Source organism: Typopeltis vanoorti, chromosome 5, assembly GCF_054136105.1.
Source record: "Typopeltis vanoorti isolate ZY-2024b chromosome 5, IOZ_Tvanoo_1.0, whole genome shotgun sequence".
In the NCBI taxonomy this organism is placed as follows: domain Eukaryota; kingdom Metazoa; phylum Arthropoda; class Arachnida; order Uropygi; family Thelyphonidae; genus Typopeltis; species Typopeltis vanoorti.
This window is the reverse complement of record NC_143553.1, coordinates 83,072,995-83,092,637: the sequence shown is the minus strand read 5'-3', so window position 1 is coordinate 83,092,637 and position 19,643 is coordinate 83,072,995. Positions and strand designations below refer to the sequence as shown.

General features: G+C 36.5%; 1 protein-coding gene across 1 annotated transcript in view; it reads right to left on the bottom strand.

The window, feature by feature from the left end:
• LOC150106604 (sulfotransferase ssu-1-like) overlaps positions 1-8,585 on the bottom strand; it is a 28,323-nt gene extending 19,738 nt beyond the window's left edge. Inside the window, exon 1 of the mRNA XM_090393220.1 lies at positions 8,444-8,585. The gene's annotated coding sequence lies outside the window, so the exon portion shown is untranslated. The remainder of the gene's footprint in view (positions 1-8,443) is intronic.
• Positions 8,586-19,643: the final 11,058 nt, after the last annotated feature.

The window sequence follows — 19,643 nt, the reverse complement described above, 5'->3', positions numbered from 1 at the left end:
GCAGAAACAAATAATGAATACCACTCTAAAACCACAGCTGTAATTTCTCCCATAACTTCAACAATTACTGTTCCAATGAACTATCCTGACTACACTTTATATCATTCCTTTCACCACAAAGGACGATATGTATACCTGTCAGACCTGACTTTCCATGACAGAGAATGCTCTCCTTATGGGCTGCTATAGCTCAATGGCACAACCGATCGTATTCACTTGTGAAAATTCTAAACGCTTAAATCTGGCCTCTTTAATTATTTATATCTGAAACTTGATTTCCTGCAATATAAATACTCAAATAGTGAGATCATCCTTCTTGGAGACTAGGATGTTTACAACTCCAACGGGTTCCTTCCTCTAATTTCAGTGAGCGAGATGTCAAAGTATTTGCTGTTAGTACTTATCTAACAGAAATTGCCCATTTAGCCATACGCCAGAATACTGGCTGATCTTCCTGACACACTGAACATTTTCTTAACCAGCTTTCATTTGGAAGTATACTGTTGTGGAATGCCAACTCTCCTCTTGGTAAATCAGGCCATAGCATTGTCCATGTTTCCATTTCTATTACTCAGCTATTCTTAGTGTTGTGTTGTCTGGCACTATAATGGTACCAAATGGAGTGATTTCTAATCTATTTTTCAATGGTCTGATTCCCCCGCCCCCCCCAAAAAAATCGAAACACTTGCCGTGAACAAATAACTCTTGCTAGAATGAGAATCTTCCTCCTGCCCCCCATCCGCATCTCAAAATCCCTGATCGTTATCGAACCCTTGATTCTCAAAATGTGCGCCCAAATCGATCCAGAATAAGCATTCATACCACAAGTAGTTCAAGTCAAAAACTCCAGTTTCACAACTCAGCATACATGACAATATGCAACAACTGCAAAAAGTCCATGAGCAAATTTAAATCAGACCTTGAAAGTGCCAGGTACAGAAACTTGTCTTCTGCTCAGATTGTAACCGAACCTTATCCACGCCTGAGGGTCGAACTTCTACCTCGCTTACATCCAGATAATTCTGTGACATCGTCCAATGAAAACTAAATTACTGACAGTCTTCTTCTCTGAACTTTTATATACGTATATTACTCTCCCACACAAACTACATCAAAAACAGCTTACTGAATTTTTTTCTACAAAAGTTCAAAGATATTAGGTAATCAAAAAGATATCCTTAATAACTGGAATTCTAACAAGTCTCCTAGTCTAGACGGTATTCCCCCCCCCCCGAAAATATACTCAAAATTTGAGCTTTAGAATTAGAACCTATCCTATATCGTCTGTAAAAGCTGCCACACTCATCAAGCATCTACCCAATGGCATGGAAGCTGAAGTTCAGAGAAACTTTCTATGGTAGCTCTTAAATTTCTAGGATATTTGACCGGATTCGGTATGCCTAATTACCAAGTTAAAATTATTTTCCTCTCTGGTTGTTCACTGTGTGTTATGAATCCCCACCCCCTCTTCAGATTTCCCAGTCAAAATTCTTGATCGAGGATTCTGTACTTTCGGTATCATCTTCCTCTTAAACATAATGAATTTCGCTAATCTCGAAAATGCTATCCACAGTTTTACAGATGACATTACACTCCATGTCTCTTCTTCATTTTCGACAACCTTATATATTCAAATGATTCCGGCTTCAAGACCTCCCATATTGACTTAAACACTGATCTCACTAGAATGAACTTCAGTTTCCTTACTGTTTTTCGGTTGTGAACTCCAATGTCTCAAAAACAGTCCTGTTTTCTTTCTTGCAAGCAAAGTCTCACTTCAGTTCTCCATCCTTACCTTTCAAAATACTGAGATCGCCAGTCAAGATCAGATTTCTCTTCTTGGGCAGACCTATACCTACTCTTTCAGAGCACAAGCAAATCACATTCTCAGCCTACCCTTTCGTTTAAGAGATTGCTTTTCTACCTGTACAACTCCCGACAATACATAAATCCCAAATTGGCCCAATCTTAGAATACTCTTCTTATACGGGGGGGGGGGGGCTGAAAGTTCTGATAAACAACTAGAACAAAAATGATATTAAAGCAACTTGATATCACCACAAGAATGCACATATCTTAAAACTCTTTAATCCCCCCATGTTTCATCAAATTGTAATAATTTGTCCTTTTTCTTTTAGGATATATAAGAAAACAAAGATCTCAATTCCTTTATGGTGATTATCACAACTTTTCAGCACACTTCGAGTTTGGGGAGATGATGAAAATCTTCCTAAAAATGCTTGTTGTTACCTAGAAAAGGGCAATCCACTTAACAAATGAATACCCCCCCCTCGACTAACTCAAACCACTTACTCAGATGTTTTATTTCTGCCTCATTCCTATTCTATAGGCATTTTTAATGAGCTGCTCAACCGAACTATCCGCCACCTTTCCTCCAAGTACGTAAAAACATGAGCAAATGTTGGTTAATATTTATCCATACTTAGTCTAGCATCAAACTTTTTTTTTTTTTCAAGGACTATGTTCAAGACACACAACAGGCTCCTTCTTTTATATCAGTAACTTACCAATACATACCACTGTTATGTTAGAGATTTTGCAACTATTCGCAAGTGGTGGCGAGTCAAAGGGTGCAAGGTACAGAATGCTAGTGAAGCTGAACCACAAATAGACAGGTGAAGAGCAATATTGTCAACCCTACCTTCTATGGTTGAATGGTTGCTACAGTGTCCATGACGCTTTCGCAACGGTAATGCTCACGCAAAGTCACTACTTTAGAGAAATGCCAATTAGAATTTCGAACTAGAATTTCGAGTGGTTTGGGAGTATCCCCCGAAAAAACAGCCCCTATAAAATCATTGTATTATACTGTTCATTGCGTAATATTCCGGCTAACTCATTTTCAGCTGGAAAGCTCATAGAAAGGTGCTTCGTATCCGGTCGTTATCCTAACTCATATCAAGACTACTATAGGGTAGATAATCTTCAATGCAAAGCGAAACTCTACCACTTCCTCATTCGGAGGGTGATGTCAAAGAAACCAAAGAGGGATTTTTTTCCCTCATATGTACAGGGAACATCATTTCCTTTTGTGATTTGTCGAATACACCATGGGAACTCCTTCGAGAGTTTCTACAGACTGGTCGCTAGTAGCACATGGAATAATAAAAATCGCACTGCAACTTACTATGCGATGAGATTTGGAAGGACACGGAGTAAGCAGCAGTACGTCGCCGGGTTATAATCAGGAAAATGGCAGAGTACAATGAATTTTTTGGGCCGCTGGTGATTTAACTCCATAATAATTTTTATATAACGTTATTATTATTATTACGTGATATCTCGAGGACGTTCAAAGACTTATCGAGGGGGGAGCACCTACTCTACATCTGTCTCTACCAACTATGCCAACGCCATCTACCGTCCACCATCACCACTAGCATTTCCACAGACAATCACAAACATCCATGCCCACGGCGGGATTCGAACCCGCAACCTTTTGGTTGAGGGTTCGAATTATTTCTTTAAGTTTCCCCTTAAAGATTATGATATTAAAATGTTCGGTCGTAAGCTTATATAAGCCTGCCAATGAACGATATCAGAATTAAGAAGAAAAACGTAGTTTGTTTTGCATAACGCACATTTTATAAAATGAATTCGAGAGAAAAAAAAAGTTGCGGCTTAACAGACAAACATTTTCGAAACTGCATATGTGAAATACAGGGTGCTGCTCCCAAAGTCACGAAGAGAGTTTAAACTAAGCGATTTTTCATAGCTAATAAAAAATCCCCAGATTCTATATTTCATTATAACAAAAAAGAATAAAATAAGTAATAAATAAAACAGTTATTAAATGTTTAACCCCCTTTGCGACTTATCGGCCACCCTGTATTTGGTTTCGAATTTTGAAAAAATTATGGTTAAAGAAGAAGTACTGTGTTTCTCATCAATGTTTACATTTACAATATAATTTGTATACAGTCTAATTATTCTCATCTCATTCTGGTTAGGCACGCAAACATGTTACGTCAAGTAAACTTGACTTTCATAAACCTAAATATTGTTAGAATAGGACAGCTATACCACGGTCTGCTGGTTTATCTATTTTGTATGGGGGAGGCAATTCTTCCATATTTGCTTGAGACTGGCTAACTCGCGGAGAGAGTTAGCCAGTCTCAAGCAAATTATTTCAGAGGTGGGGGGGGGGGGGTATTTAGTTGCAATAAGTACAACTAAAAGCGTATTCTGAAATACAGCATTTAAAAAAAAAAAAAAAATTCGGCTACTAAAGAATTTGCGTAGCTCAGTGGAAGTGACGCTTGAATACTCTGCGCTAAGCCGCCCGCAGATAGACTTAAGTTCAAGTCTAGTCGCCAACTAGAACTTTTTTTTCTTAAGCCTTTCTTCGACCGGTTCCCGAGTTAGTCGATCTCAGGCATGATAAGCAGGTTTTTCTCTTGGAAACTCGGTTTTTTTTCCCCGTAAACTCAAGAAAGTCGACCGTAGAACCCACATTATTTCAGACAGTAACAAATCCTGTTAGGGTTAGATATTAAGAGATAGCAGCACTTATTTGCTGTCTCTTCATCGGTTGCCACCTAAAATTAGTGATAGTCATGGGCCAGCTATCTCTCATGGACTACCAAAAGCTAGATAGGATTAAAAGGCTTTAGAGGATTATTATTTATTATTACTAAAGAATCGATATCGCATCCAGTTACTTATTTCTAATAGGGATCTGAAAGAATACTAATGACAAGGGTCATATGAAAAGTGCACCTCCCACCATATACTGAAAACAATGCATTTCATGCCTCCTTTTGGTTTTCCATCCGAATCTTGACCAACTAGCATGGAAGGCGTACTCTCTCTCTCTCTCTCTTTGCCAACAGATTACGGGTTCGAATACCACCACCATGGGGTGAATGTTTGTAAATATTTTTAGGTGGCAGGCGGTTTTTGTCGCCCAGTGGGCCACGTCCCGGTTTTTTGTGACTCCCCAAAAACTAGATCTGGGACACTGGATTATCTACCCTTAGCCCACTCAAGGTATTTAAAATATGCGATAGTTTACATGGATGGGATTCACATTTAAAAAAAAAAATTTCTGATCCAATAGTATCCTCTCCTTCCTTTTAAAGTATTCTTAAAAGCACTTAAAAGAATATTGTTCCAAGATGAAATACTATCTTGCACCAGCTTTATACACTCGTCTTTTACTACTTTATGATTGCTATTTCATATAAGCTGTTTTCCTTTTTTTTTTCTTTTAACATAAAGCAATAAGTTTGTCTATTGCAAAATTATCATCTCGTTGTTCTGCCGCCGACAGCCATCTTCATCGCTATCTAGAAGTTCGCCAATAGTCTAGCACGGAGACTGCTTTAGCTAACTCATGCAATATCACAGCCTTTCTTCGCTGACGTACAGAATGAAAAAGTTAGTCATGGACAACTAGTACAAAATCCCAAACCTTAAAATTCATGTCACCTTCCAGCGGAGTAAAAACAACCTGGTCAACTTCAGTTCAATCATAATATTGGCTTTTTTTTTTTTTTTTTCCTTCAGACCTTTTACTTCTAATTAACCAAGATCTTCAGACAAGAAAAACTTCCTGTCCAGGCTAGTATTTATCAAACTTTTTCTTTCCATTTTTTTGTTCGATAATAAAATTGCTGTTACTTTCTCTCTCTTGAACAACTGCTTACTTCGTTCCATCTATATAAGAATACTGTTCCCACATTTGGAGTAGCGCAACAAAAAAACTCCATAAAAATCCTAGATTGGTCTGAAAGAGAGCGATTCAGTTAACTTGAAGGCCTAACTTTTAGAGAGGGGGAGGGGATTAACCTATTACCCCCACTCTCCAACCAACGAGCTGTGGGTTCGAATTTTAATTAATGATTTCAAAATTCATGTGATTTCCACCTGATTGTCTTCAGGTTGAAGATGAATTTTATCGCCTGGTGAGATTTAATAGAGGACTGAAGTGATATGAAAAACTTCCATGTTTGGGCTCTAGGGGAAGGGTTTTCGAATTACGAAAAATATTGAAATAAAAGTAAAATTAATATAAAAATGATTGTGACCCCCCCCCTCCCATACACACACACGTAATAATCTTGCACCGATAGCCCTCGTACAAATGAACTATTTCTGCTTTAATAGATATTTCTATAGGTACTTCCAAGTACTTTGTTAAGTACTTGGAAGTGCCATTTACAGTCTTTACTTTCCCCCTAAAACCTCCTTCTATGTCAAATAGAAGGGGGATACATGTCGTTTCACTTTTTAAAATTTTCAGACAAATGTAGTATAAGCTTCAATAATAGCGTAGTGAATGGAATTAAATGTAAGAGTTTTGTTTGGAGTCAGTGTTTTTTTTTTGGTAATTATTAATTTTAAAAATATTAATTTTCTACATTCTAATTCGAAAAATTCAAAACTTTATAAGAAAACACTTTAGCGTTTCGCCAATGTTCCAGATGCATTCTCTCCCCCCCCCCCCCCCCCACTCCTCTGTCACACACTCGTCATATCATCTTCCAAATTCCCGCTTCCTCAAAATTGCGACATCATTTAAGGATCGCCCCATAATAAATTCCATGTTAATAAAAAGATATATCAGCAAATTGAAATTTCAAACAATAAATAAACCAATTTTTATTTCCAAAAAGCATTACTGTGTCCAATGTTAACAATTAAATTTGTCGTTTTATTTTTCGAATAATTAAAAATCACAGGTCCAGTTAAATTCAACCTACAAGTCCTACGTTTGCTACGGCTCACAAATATCTCAGTACAATCAGAGTTTTTATAATAATTTGCTAAAAATAAAATAACACAAAAAAGAACCAGTATAATCAAAGTACATTATTATCCAATTACTTAAGTTCTATTCTTCTTGTAATTGCCAACATAAAATATTCCAAACTATTTCCAGTTGGAGTTTTTTTTATTTTTTTTTATGTGAATCTCACTCACGAAGTGAATGTGAATCTCACTGCCTATAGTTAGCATTCGGCAGTATTGCCTATGGATAGCGAAGGGTTAGATAATCCCAGATTCCTGTTCTATAGACCAGGAATTTTCTCAAGCCACTTCAAACTTTCAATTAAGCAGGAAGGTAATCTCACGAAATTCATCTACCTAAAGACATTTACAAAGCATCCTTGTCCACAGTGGGATTCGAACAGAACAGCTAATCACTGGACCAACTATACCAGTATAATGAAACTTTTTTAAAGTGCATGTTGTCGTAATTAAAGTAAAGTAAGCATATAACGTAGGAAGAATACTTAAATGAAATACAAGAAAGTAGTTATGAATTTTCGACAATGACAAGGATCTGGGTGTAATAGTAAATAATCATTTCTTGATATGTATCTGAAGAGATGACCGAAATCTAAAAATCGCCAATGAAATTTTATGAATGATATCCTAAAATTCTACATCTCAAATAAGTAATAGGTCCTTGTACAAAAAATAAGCCGCACTACCTGAATACTTCATACAAGTATGAGAATCAGTCTACCACAATAAAGGGCTGATTTGCTAGACAGAATACAAAGGAAAGAACTAAACTATTGGAAACTGTTTGCGTGATTTATGATTACATATTCGTACTATGCAATTATTAGAAACGTAGTTTCGCGTAGAATCGATGCATAAATTATGAATAATTTTGCATCACTATTCAATTTATTATCCTTATTCATCATTCAATTTATTTATAAATTGCATTGTATGAACAAACAGAAGTAAAATTTTTCTTATTCTCCTTTGGGGAATAAAAAAAATCTCCTTTAAATGAAGTCGAGATTGTTTTTAATTTATTTTATATATGTCTATTTGCAAGTACGATGAACGCAAGAGTCACAAGTTTAAAATCCAGCAGTAAAATAAGTTAAAAAAAAATAATAAGGAAACGACAATTGCAAGGCTGTTAGCTTAAATAAATTGCTTGGTGACGTAGTTGGCTACATGAACTGAAGAAAGAACAAGATGAAGGCATAAAAGAAAAGCAGGAAGTATAAATTGAATACAAAATATGTATAAATTTCGTCATAAACTGTTATACTCATTATCAACAAAGAAAAGTCACGCAGGATTTATCACTGGAATTACTAATATATCACGTATTGTTTCTTTGTAGATGTTACGCATACTTTATCAAAACAACGCCACCTTCAGGAAGAATCTTTTTCTTTTTCGATAATGCAGATATTATAATATTCTACTGCTCCATAGCATTTGATTATTTTAGCAATATTAATAACAAAATAAGTAGGTTTAGATGTCACTAGTATTTCTCGATAATTCTGATTCATACACATAAATAACAAAGAAGACTCCAATGTAATAGGTAAGCTGTTACTAACACATTCGTGATATGCAGCTTTTTTGTAATTTTTTTTTTATATGCAGATCAATTTTTTATGTCAGTTTCCTTTTTAATTTACTCCTTTCTAAATTAACTTACCTGTAAATAACTATAGCAGATCCACACCTGTGGGCCGAAGTGTATTTCGCAAAAATTACGACGACATCAAGCTACTGGATAACGCTACGTCTCATTCGGGTTCGAGAGTATAGCTCTTCTCGATGCAGAGAGACCAGATCGCGCAAGTATGTGTGCGCTTGTATGTATACGATTCAGTTGCTGTGGAAACGGCGCAGAAAGCATTCCACTGCAGTTTGACAAAGGCGCGCTGCTCGAGAAACCACGTTTCTCTTGACTCTCAGTCTCATGTTGGTAAAGGTAGTAAGAGAAGAAGGTAGAAGGACTGAGGCTATAGTAGCAAAGTACGATTGATACTTAATTTTTCTTCCCTTCAAGTAACCAAGCAAACTGACAAGACGGCGTCAGTTTTTACTGTGGAGCACAGCGGTGCAAACGCTACACCGAAAATGAGCACAGGAGGAGGAGGGGGAGCGAATTTTAACCCTGATAACAGAGATCCAAACACCCTGAACGACTATCTTCAGGTGAGTGAACAGATCGTCTCCTTACTCCATCTGCCATTAGGGTCTGCACCTTTCAGCTATAAAGAATTGCACAGTTAAAAGATATTAACACTAAATTAAAAAAAGTAGATGCTGTTCAATGAGACTGTAAAAATACCCCCCCCCCTGCACACGCACAAAATATTGATATATGTTTCAGCTAACTTCGTATTTGATGAAATTGCAAAAATATGTTTATGTCGGTTATCAGTTAACCCATTTCATCCGTTTGTTCATTCTGGATGAATTTCGATGTTTGCAAATTTGCAGCAATTAGCTTTTCTAGTCACGCAAAATTTAAGCACGTGACTGTTCAGTAATCTGTGCAAATCTCTTACAAAAGTGAACTGTTTCACATAGCTTTACAAAAAAATAGTCATATAATCAGGAGTAGTTATAAAAGTAGCCTCGGGATGTACCCCTGCCAGAAAGGTCGTTTCTCATGATCCCTAATATGTGCGCGCGAATAGGGGAATGTTTTGTTTTTAGTTTTCGTCCCATTCCTTAAACCCCTTGCTACGCTGCGTACCGTATATGTTATATCGTATTAGTGCCGGTGTAAATCCAAAGATGAATACAACACAAGCCATCCTGAACAATTTTTGTTTAAAATGAACCGCCGTAGAGAATCCTTATAAGGACTTTTCAACTGAAAGTGACAATCGCATATAGAGGCAACAGGATTTTTCCTTTTTCAATTAGGCAAAACAGCCTGGTATCCTGGGATTTCGTAACCTAATTTTAGTAGGATAGATGGACAAGTCTTGTGCATATAGCTTTGTGTGTAAATTACTGCGTGTATTCTTCTGTTCCTAAGGGCCTGCAACATCAATGATTGAAAAAAGTTTAAAATGTCATTGCAAAGTTTCTCTTGCCTCGAAATAATATCAACTATTTCGAATATCAATAATCAATGACAAGAAATAAAATTAAGTACAATTATTAAAATATACATTCATAACAGTATAAATTGCATAGATGTGAATTTAAAAAAAAATTTTTTTCGAATATGATTACATAACTTGATAATCAATGGCACACAAAGATCACGTAAAATATCTTAAAACTCTGGATTTTAATTTACATCATTAAAATAAACGTATTATGTAAGAAAGCCAACTGATTAAAATCAGAATTTGCCAATTTTCAAAATTATGTTATAGACAGAGAATGAATTTTTCATAGATTTTATAGTCTGAAATTATTATGAGGCATGATCAAAAGTATCTTACAATATCAAGATTTGTTCGTCTTTTATTATTTTATAATAAACTAGTACAAATAATATCACAAATCATTCGAACTTGTTTCCTTCAGAATAATCCCCTTCTTTGAGTGCACCACTCAGCAATTTGCCTCATTATCAGAAACATTCCTGAAAGCTTCTTCAGGGGGAGACACTCCAATTTCTTGGCCCACATGGTAACCACATTTTCAAACCGCTCTCCCATTTAAGGGATTGTACCATCTGAAATTAGCCATATTCACACGTTCTCTAATGCTAACAATCTCAAGTTTTCTTCTGTCTTCTAATATCACACTGCAATTAACGGCTGTTAACTCTACTGAATCGTAGACACAAAAGTATAATATTATGTCTATAAAGTACAGTTTTGAGTTAATATCTCCGATTTCGATATACAGTAGGCATCAATGCCTCTTGCTTTCATAATGTGATCCATATATACGATGAATAAGAGTGGCGATAGTGTGAATGATATAAAATAATGTGCAAGACAAGTTTGAACTTGTCTTTTAACGGCAAGGTAAAAATCTGATTCAGACAACCTTTGTTTAGTCTAAACCCAGGTTCTTCTTTCCCCCTTTCGTTTCCACAGTTTTTCTTAACTTAATCCTCCCGTATGCCTGCATAAATTTTACCCGGAATATGTATGAGAATTCCTCTAATTTTCACATTTAGTTTCATTTCCATTTTTATAGACGAGTACTATAAGCTGTACTCTTAATCATCTGGAATTCGACTCTCTGATCAGGCCTTTTATATCTCTATATATTATCGTTGAATATAAGCTATTCTAGACATTTCAACGTATTTGATTCCTGGTGGCTTTTTTCTACCACAAATATCGAACCTATATTCCTGAGTATTTCTCTTGAATATTTTCTATTAGTATGCTGTCATTACTGTTTGTTTCATTTAACAATCTTTCAAAGTAATTACTCCAAACAATCAGAATATCTTTGGTTCTTATGCCACCTTTATCATCTCCGATTCCTTTTACAGTCTTTTCTCCGTTTCAAAAGCCAGCAGAGTATTCTGCCACCGTTGCGATATTTATCCTCTATATTCTTACCAGTCTTTCCATGACTTTTGTTTATTTACTTTTAAACATAACGCAATTGTAATGTCATCAATGTAAATAAAGAGCATGCACTTTACATTGATAAAACATTTCTTGCTTTTTCACACTTTAGTCAGTTTGATGTGTAACAGTGAGATAATAATAATCGTATGATGATACACGGCCGTGAGTCCCCTTTACGGGAAGGTACGGCACCATCTCAGTCCCCCCAAATTTTATCCGAGCTCCGGAACCGGCATAGCTGACGAATCAGACCTATGGCTGGGTCAGTATTCCTGACTGTAATCCGGGTGTGTTCACTGGACCGGTTTGTCTGCTTGCGGGATGAAAAACCCCAGATAAACTGGTGGAAAAAACGCTGCTGTCCACGCCCAAGACCAGCTAACTTGGCTATGGCTGAAGAAGATCCTTAAGCTCCTCGAGTCGTCGACGGGAATCGAACCTAGGACACTCCTTCCCCAGGCATATGGTTGCGAAGCGCAAAGCCACTAGGCTAACCGCACGAACACAGTGAGATAACATGTTATAAACACGTCTCACAAAAGTTCTTATGACCACAAAGTTCATAAGAACTTTGTGGTCATAAGTTTCGCTGAAATTTCAGCGTCAGGAGATTTTTTATTTTCCTATAGAAGTTTATTTTTACAGACTTCGTAGGAAGTCCGTAAAATCAGTATTCATTTATCCTAGTTCGATTGCTTCGAAGTAGGCTATGAATACTGAATTTGGTTACTGATCAAAGGATATTTCAGCATGTGTACCATCTTCAAAAGATGGTCATCCATTTCTTAAAGAAGCATACTTCTGAAAAACACACACACAAAAAAAATTCTTCAGCAATATTTCCATATGTTGTTTTTTAACATTTCAATATTTTCACTTTATTGTTTTTAAGTAAAATGCGATTCCCTACTCTTATTTATTCTGAGTTTGTTCAGGACTGAATCACATATCTCATTCTACCCTATTTGCCTCTCTCTCTCTCTCTCTCTCTCTCCTATAAAACATTATGCTGCTATATGAGATTTTAGTGATACTGAGAACCAAATAAAAAGACTTTCAGTGATATTAAAATAGTACTGTTTTGATATATCCCCCCCCGGTTATCCTATGAACTTAGTAAGCAATGATGTACATAATATACAAATATACCAATTTATATAAATCAGTATATTCATGTACATTTCGTGGAAAGCCAAGTATCTGAGAATAATACCGAATCATAATAATTTCGAGCATAATTTCGAAAGAAATATTTGATTTCGAGATTACGGCGGGAACCTTCGCAAAATCTGCCGCAGTTATTCCCACTATACAACCAATATTAAAATACGATCAATTAGTCATCATAGGTGACCGAATGTATTGGATAAGAGAAATGGCAAAAATAATCATTTTTTTTTAGGCTCTGTTAGATTTGTAGCATATATTTTTCTGATAGAGAGTCGTCAATTGCTGATTGGGGGAGGGGGAATCCCTAATTGTAAAAACAAAAAATGAAGTTGAGACAAATACGTGGTTGAAAGTTGCAATATTTTCACCACGCGCCATGCACACACGGATATCTGCCTAATCACTTTATCTTTCTTATCATGTCATTTCGGGGAGTGTTTTGATATCCCCATTTTCACAAGATGGCACAGCACCGAACTATACAATTACTTTCTACTTTAGAAAACCTAACAAACTTGCGGAACCCCTGAAACATCCTTACCGAACCCTAAGGTTCGGTGAGTTTCCCAAAACTTCAGGGTTGGGAAACACTAGTCCTAAAAAGGTACTAGTTTGAGTTGCCATATTTCCCCCATACATTATAAAAACAATATTGTTTTGCACAGACAGCATGGGTTGAACGAATGGATAATGTACCCATTCTGCATCTTCCTTGTAATGATGTTGTTTGACCTTAGCTGTCTTTGCGCCAATAAACATCAAACGGAAACCAGGTTGGGAGTTCGAAAACCACTATGGGTTTGAAAGTTTGTGAAAGTCATTAAGTTGTAGGTGGTTCTCGTTGTCCTCTAATAAAATGAAAGTGAAAAAACCAGCATAGTGGGTCGTAGAGCATAGCTGGTTTATTGAATCCTTAGCCCACACACGGCATTCAGGCACTATATGTTTAGTGTATTTCATGGATGGTGTTTACATTATAAAAACTCATGAGAAAAGTGACCTTCAGAAACAAGTATCGATCAATTACATACTCCCCCCCCTCTCCACAATACTGCCATGGTGTATTTTTTCCCCTTAACCATGCCTGATGCCATTCAGTTCGAGAAATAATTCATTTGAAGAAACACATTTTAAAATACGGTCTTCAAAATGTATTTCAAATCATGACGAATGCACAATATTCTACATATGACTTTCAGCAAGGAGCATAGACTACATAGTACAGCAACATTACCATCTAACTGTCTGTAGGAACTGCGGAGTTGGTGACAAAACTAATAGGAACCAAGGTAGCATTGAAATATTTTTCACTTACACTGGTTCTAACATCACACAACTTAATGAAACAAGGAGTTTTATGTGTGCGTGTGTATATATATATATAAATCCTTACATAAAATAAGACATTGCTCTCACACGAAAGTGCAAGAGTAGCTATCCAAAAGGACGTCTGGGGAGGAGGAAAAATGAAAGAAATTAAGGAAGACAAAAATTTCAACAAATGGAGGAAGACAGCTTTTAATCACATCAAGTGGTATGTTAATCGTCTTTCTTTACTCCAAATATCCAGAAATTTGCTGATATTTATCCACAATCCACTCTTATCATTAAAAAACCTATCGTTTCGTTCATGGCATTTAACATTTTCATTACAAAATTATGATTGTTGGACATCCAAATCACATATCATTAACGCCATCTGCCTAGAGAAAAGTGTTTCACATATTCCAAAATACAAGGTCTAGGCGAGGGGTCTTCAACCTTTCAGACAGTGCGGGCCGCATTAAAAATTTCAATGAAGTCCAGGGCCACTAAGCTATACTGCGGTATTTAGAATTGTAAGAAGCTTTCTAGATTCACAAGAAACGCTGTGCATTTGATACTTTACATAAACTCCTATAAAAATAAACAACCTCAGCTTTAAGAGCGTAGGTAGGAGTCGAGTTCATGATAAGTAAATACAATCAATACTTGAAAAAAAGATAATTTAATGAAGAAAACATTCATTTTTTACAATGTCAATGGGCAACTTGGCAATGTTTTTCCCTGACCAGCTTATCAATGTTGGAAGTCGCTATGCGCAGAGTATTCTCGAGATGTTGGTCCGTAATCTGAGTTCTTGTCTTGGACTTCACATGCTTCATTCTGGAGAAGAACTGCTCACATTATATGCTTCCTAACAAAGCGCACATCTTCAAAGCATGCCGACGAAGATTAGGGAATGCGTCCTCAGAAATGTAGTCTTTGTAAAATGTAAGCAAGGGCATATTGGATAATTTTTTTCTCAAAGAAGAGTTGTTTTGGAGTTTAAAGCCTGGCATTTCGGCAGCACTGACACTGAATGGCATTGAAAATAAATCTAAAGAAGACTGTAGCGAAAATCACTAAATCTCTCTTCGAACTCACTTCGCAACACGACTAATTTTATAGCGTATTCATCAAGAGACAAACAGTTGGACTCAGCGAGAAGCCGAAAATGAGTTGTCCTTTTTTGCGAGTTGTGCCTCCCAAAGTTTGAGCTTGGCCACAAAAACTTTGATGTGATCAAACAGAGTGTGCATCAGTTGATCTTTGGATTTAGGTCATTCATATGCAATTAGATGTCAGTCACAAAGGCAAAGTCTATCATTCACTTCGGATCGTTAAATTCCGCAATCGGATTCCCCATGAACTGCTGTATTTCGCTCCTTAAGTCAAAGACTCTTTTAAGAACCTTCCCTCTGCTCAACCAACGCACATCACTATAATAAACCACATTGCCGTGATCCGCTTCGCACTCTTGGGTCAAAAACTCTTGGAATTGACGATGATTCAATTCTCTTGCCCTAACAATGTAGACGACAATCACAATAACTTTCATGACATTCTCAAATCCAATAGTTTTCGCGCAAAAATTCTCCTGGTGGATTAAACAGTGGTAATGGACGAAATCTTTTCCTTCTAATTCCGGTTCTTTCCGTAGCAGCGCAAAACACCCTTCGTTCTTTCCCACCATAGTAGGCACCACAGTTGCCACACCTTCGAGGTTCGTTAAGCTGAGGTCGAAACGCTGGAGCGTTTTCTTGGCGCCTTCAAGAATATCAGTGCCTTTCGTCGTTCCCTTCATAGGTACGAGAGCTAGCAGTTCTTATGTCACATTGTTTTGTTCAATGCCACGGATAAAGATAGCCAGTTGTGCTGTATCCTTCACATCTGCTCTCATCTAAAGCAAGTGAATATGACGTAAATTTGGACGACCGTTTTTTTTTTTTTAATTCCTTCAATGTCATTGGCAAGTTCTTCGACACGTCGTGCTACAGTTACCCCAGACTAACTCGGTTTTTTAAACACTTTCTTATTATTTGGGCACAGAATATCCCCAGCAGCGATGAGACACTCTTTCAGAAACTCGCCGTCCAAGAAGGCGATTTTTTTTTAGCAATTTTTTCAGCTATTACATAACTTACTTCGCTCTCTGGCTTTTAAACGTACCTTGCTGGCATTTTAAATCAATTTGGAGACGGTTCACTTTGTCCACACGAAGCCGCCCTTGAAGGTGATCGAAATTGGACGCATGCTTTGTCTCATAGTGTCGTTTTATATTGTATTCTTTTGATACTGACACTGACTCACAACAAATTAAACACACTGGCTTATCGTCGATCGGCACAAAAAAAGTTACAAATTGGTCCATTTTTCATTAAAAACCCGACAAGAATCACTTAATTTCCGCTTCTTACCCGTAGACGCCATAGTGATAGAATCCAAAAAAAATGATCCAAAATGGCCGTGTAACAGTTATTATCCACTGAATATGTCTCACACTAATGAAAAAAGTCTAGCAATATAAAACCACAATAGGCTATGGCTGACACGACGAAACTGCGTGGGCTTATACACGAATATCACACTGTTCACGACTGACTGACTGTGGATGAGATCGTCTTGTATATTTATATGAAAATAACGAAGTATCGAGAACCTTCGAGATGTATCTGGAAGGCAGTAGACAGCGCACTCGAACGAACTACTGCTTCAGCCATCTACCTGCGACGTTAGTACTAGTACTTAAGTACCGCTTGGCGCTGGTAGATGGCTGAAGAAGTATGTCTATTTAATATTTATTTTTATAGGATTTTATGTAAAGTATCAGATGCACAGCGTTCCTTGTGAATCTGGAAAGCATCTTACAATTCTAAATACCGCAGAATAGCTTAGTGGCCAGCGGGCTTCATTGAAATTATTTTTTTTTATTTAATCGCGTTTTAATGTTAAGTAGTTATTTTTTCAAAATGGTCGGCAGGCCACGGCAAAGAGCTCCGCGAGCCATGCGTTGAAAACCCCTGGTCTAGACATTGCATGATCTTCAGCATAAATTCATAACAAATGAATTTAGCATTTATTTGTTATTATAAGAAATTTTTCTGGTTAAAATAAAAACTCTCTCATTAACGTGCTAGACTTTTGTGTTCCTTTTTCCTATAATATTTTCACTTAAATGCAGTAAATTGCATTAAAATAATCAATTCACTCTTTTAATGCAAGTTCTGTGATTTATAGAATTTTCTCTAAATATACCTAACGATGTACTTTCACAGCCTACCAATATAACACGTTATCATTTGAAAACAAAACTTAGCAAACTTGATAAGTTTATCCGACAAATTTGATAATACTTGTATATCTTTCGATACTCTTGAACAATACTGAGCCGTAAAAAAATAATACTGTATAAGCATTTCAATGGAGCCTGTGTAACAATCAGCTTCAAAACATTTAAAAAATTGTGGATTATCAGAATTAATCTCTTGATTTAAGTTGTTCCAGTTGTGTAAATACAAATCTAACGCCAATTCTGTTACTTCATATGACAGTATACAATTCTGTTTTAACTACTTCTTAATATTTTGAATTGAAACATACACTATAGTCCGCGCTGTTAGCAGAGTGACTATGCGCTTCGCAACCATATGCCTGGGAAAGGAGTGTCTTAGGTTCGATTCCCGTCGACGACGTGAGGAGTTTAAGGATCTTTCTCAGCCATAGCCAGGTTGGCCGGTCTTAAGCTTGGACTGCAGGGTTTTACTCCCGCAAAGCAGGCAAACCGGATCCCGTGAACACACGCATCTAAAGACATAGGACACATCGGGAGGCATATGGCTAGCCACTCTATCTTCGGGACGGGTACGACTTAGAAGGGCTAGGTTCTAAGTGGCCTGTTGCGGGGAAGGGAAGAAGACGACGACATGCACTATAATGCATTTCAGTTCGATTAGAGCTGTTGCTACGCAACTACGTTAGAGTACATTTTCAAGTTTGCATTTGAGAAGCATTTTGAGCCCATTTTAAACGGAATTTCTCTGCTAGTAGACAAGTAATTACCTAAATGACATTGATAGCAAAGTCCCAAGTAAATGTTATGATTCTGTGTGTTACGTGTAAATCTCATAAATAAGTTTCTGTAGGAAATTTTTCACATTTTCCTACAAAAGCTTTTATCCAATAACAAAACTCATCATTGCTATTAATCGCGTCTTCATCAAATTGATTGCATAGGGTGAAGCAAACTAGAAAAATACATTCCACGAAAGATTAATATATCGTCCTTTTCTCCTGCATAATTATTTGGGTGAGTAATTATTGATGACTCCAAAGAGGCTATCAAATTACCGCGGGCTTAATTACCAGTAAAGTATAATTAAGGAACAGTGCATGCAATTGAAAGATCATCTGTCACCCGAACTATTTGTACCTGTTTTTGAACAATTTCGTCATAGCGATTAGTATTTTCATAACGCATTGACAACATAATTAGAATTCAGAAAAAGTTCGTTTCCATTCATTTCAGATTTATTTTGAAAAAATAAACTGAAATCATATTATCATGTAAAACAGGATACATTCAATCTACCACTATGGAACTAGATGAGTTACATACCTCTATTCACTAATAACAACGGACTACATTAATAAGGACAAAATTTTCTAAGTGATGCGCCAAAATGAAAAGTTTTTTTTTTTCCTAATTCGTCTGTCAAACTATAATTCATTTTATTTAAAACTGATTACATTTTAATTTTAGGCTTCTATATAGACAAAATCCTCCTCAGTTCAGTCGATAACAACAATGACCTTTGGTTGAAAATATCTGGGTTCGCCCGTCTAGGATGCGGTGAACTTTTATAAGGGCTTTTCAAATGAAGTTGGGTTAGTCACACAGGATCGGTATGGTTTTGTCCATCCTGGAAACTTAGCTATTCCATCCCAAAACTGGCGAACCATCCAAGAATACACACAAACGAAAAATCGATAATGCAGGTCAGTATGTAGAACTGGTGCGAATGTAATTTTTTCCCAAGTATTTTAAATAAGGGCGGGAAAACTTTAGTGACATTATGATGAGCAGGCCTTACAAGACGAATCTATCCTGAGACTTGCGTAGCTGGAGAGCGCTGACAAACCATCCGTGAATTAAGAGCATTGATGAGTTTCATATGAAAGATGAAGGGTAATACTCATTGACAATCTAATCATGTAGGCACATAATAAACAGAAAACTAATCATTCTGCAGGAAACAGAAACGAGCTGTAAAGGAAAGAATTTCTATATGGGTTAAGAGAGCATGAGCTTATTTCAGATATTCCGCGATTTCAAAAAGTCTCATCCCATTATTTTTGTGCTGAAAAATATAATTAAATATATGCACGCAAAAATTACTAAAAACATTTCGAAAATATAATCAGAGAATTTTAGACTTGCGCGTTGTCATAATATTAATTTATGATAAAATTTTTGGGATTAACACAGGTATTGTAAAACGCTGTTTCTACAATTTTGTTAAACGACTGTAGAAACATTTAATTGTAAGGTTTTTACTAATATCTTATGTGCTGATATTATTAAGGATTATCCAAAACAAGTAGAATAATCAAAGTAAAGATCTGCAAGTTAGTTTGTTCGTCGAGAGATTTATTACAGAATTAACTATTTACGATAAATAAACACATAAATCAACGGGTGATATAAATAACTGGGTTTTATCGCAGTTCATAAATACAAATACCAAGTAAACAGCAAACAAGTTTTGCTAACTTTCATATCTGGTAGCTTCTTCAGAGTTTATAAATGCGTAGACCAGGGTTGTCCAACCTTAGGTAATCCGAGGGCCGCATCACAATGCGTATCTAGTAATTTGGTGA